The sequence below is a fragment of the Berghia stephanieae genome, chromosome 2 (genome assembly GCF_034508935.2).
Source record: "Berghia stephanieae isolate SIO BIC M18660-M18661 chromosome 2, UCSD_Bste_1.3, whole genome shotgun sequence".
Classification (NCBI taxonomy): Eukaryota; Metazoa; Mollusca; class Gastropoda; order Nudibranchia; family Aeolidiidae; genus Berghia; species Berghia stephanieae.
Genome location: NC_088361.1, coordinates 111,056,386 through 111,058,568, shown reverse-complemented (window position 1 = coordinate 111,058,568; position 2,183 = coordinate 111,056,386). Strand labels below are relative to the sequence as shown.

General features: G+C 40.1%; 1 protein-coding gene across 2 annotated transcripts in view; it reads left to right on the top strand.

The window, feature by feature from the left end:
- The first annotated feature begins 2,014 nt into the window (after positions 1-2,014).
- Positions 2,015-2,183, top strand: part of LOC144966233 (uncharacterized) — a 13,977-nt gene continuing 13,808 nt past the window's right edge. For both annotated transcript variants that reach the window (XM_078902416.1, XM_078902417.1), the window contains exon 1: positions 2,015-2,183. This exon is cut by the window's right edge and continues 33 nt beyond it. The gene's annotated coding sequence lies outside the window, so the exon portion shown is untranslated.

The following is a 2,183-nucleotide window of genomic DNA, read 5'->3' as shown; positions in this document are numbered from 1 at the left end:
GAAGGAGAATTGTATTGATGGTGTTAAATATGGTAACTTACAATTTCTAGCAAGATGATGTTGATGTTGATTGAGAGGTGAGCTTTTTTTAAGAATTACGATAAATAGACAGAGACGCCAATTTTAAATTTGGCTCACAGGAGTTTCAGACACCACTCGTAGGAATTTCAATGCCGAAAGAGGAATTTCCGCACACAAGAAAAAGGAATTGGAATGGTATTTGGCATTGTGTTTACGTTTTGTATACTTCTAAATAGATAACTGATTAGAATTATACTATTATGAAGTAAAGCACCAAAATCAAATGGTAGAGATTGTAGTACTGGTGGTAGTGAGGATGATGTGGTATTGGTGGTTGTAGAAATAGTGGTAGTGATGATGAAGATGTGATAGTGGTTGTTGTTGTTGTTGTAGTAGTGGTAATAATGATGAAGTGGTGGTGGTGGTGGTTGTAGTAGCAGTGGTAGTGATGATGATGTGGTGGTGGTGGTAGTGATGAAGATGAGGTGGTGGTTGTAGTAGTGGTGGTAGTGATGATGTGGTAGTGATGATGATGTGGTAGCTGTTGTAGTAGTATTAGTGGTAGTGATGATGATGTGGTGGTTGTAGTAGTAGTGGTAGTGATGATGTGGTGGTAGTGGTTGTAGAAGTAGTGTTAGTAATGATGTGGTGGTAGTGGTTGTAGTAGTAGTTGTAATGATGATGTGGTGGTGGTGCTTGTAGTAGTAGTGGTAATGATGATGTGGTGGTGATGGTTGTAGTAGTAGTGGTAATGATGTGGTGGTGGTGGTTGTAGTAGTAGTAGTGGTAGTGATGATGTGGTGGTGGTGTTTGTAGTAGTAGTGGTAGTGATGATGATGTGCTAGTGGTGGCTGTAATAGTAGTGGTAGTTGCAGTGATGATGATGTAGTGGTGGTGGTTGTTGCAGTAGTAGTGGTGGTGATGATGTAGTGGTGGTGGTTGTAGTAGTAGTGGTAATGATGATATGGTGGTGGTGGTGGTTGTAGTAGTAGTGGTAGTGATGATGTGGTGTTGGTGGTAGTTGTAGTAGTAGTGGTAGTGATGATGATGTGGTGGTGGTGATTGTAGTAGTAGTGGTAGTGATGATGATGTGGCGGTGGTGGGGTAGTAGTAGTGGTAGTGATAATGTGGTGTCGTGGTTGTAGTAGTAGAGGTAGTGATGATGATGTGGTGGTGGTGGTTGTAGTAGTGATGATGATGTGGTGGTGGTGGTTGTAATAGTGATGGTAGTTGTGGTAGTGGTAGTGATGATGATGTGGTGGTGGTTGTAGTAGTGGTGGTAGTGATGATGATGATGTGGTGGTGGTTGCAGTAGTAGTGGTAGTGATGATGGTTATAATTCTAGTGGCAGTGATGATGATGTGGTGGTTGGAAGGGGGGGGGGGTGTTCTTGGAAGAATTTGACCTCACCGGAATTTGACGGAAGTTGCCCGGAACCCGGAATTTTTTACTCCAGACCAGAGTTTTTTCAAGTGACACCGGAGTTTTGGAATCACTGAATAGACTATCAATGACAATTTCATTTTGATGTGTACAAGTACAAGATCATCCGGTTTTGTTTTGACTCAAGGCAACAGTTCAAGGTTTCGCTCGACGGCAGATGATGGCTTAGATGACACTATAGTTTTTAAATTACCTTTAAATTATTTTTCAATTGCTAAATTAGATTTTAAAAGATAGACACAACAAACATCATGGTGGGATTGGCAATCACAATGAATATATATCCATGAACAGAAATAATAACAAACGCGATAAATTCATTGTATCAACAGGTAATCCAGCGTAACTGTGGTGTGTAGTGTGTAATGTGTACACACAAACTTTGTTGACAATCAAATATCGCGGGGTTTTAAATTTTAAGCCCAGCAGAGAACTCGCGCAATTCGGTTGGACAGGCCCGATACTATTTTTAGAAGGCCCTGGACCTGTGTAACAAATCAATCTAAAAATAGAAATGTGTAAGGATCTAAAAATAGCAATAAAATGGCACAGTATGACAAAATTCGCGAAAGTATAACAGGGTTGGCTCATTTTCCACCAGTCTGTGGGTAGTTTGTGAATAGTATATAAAGTGTCGAATTTGCATTTTACAATATATTCAGAAATGTAAATATTCGGAGGGACAAAGACATTTTAACGCTGATTACAGGAACAATTTT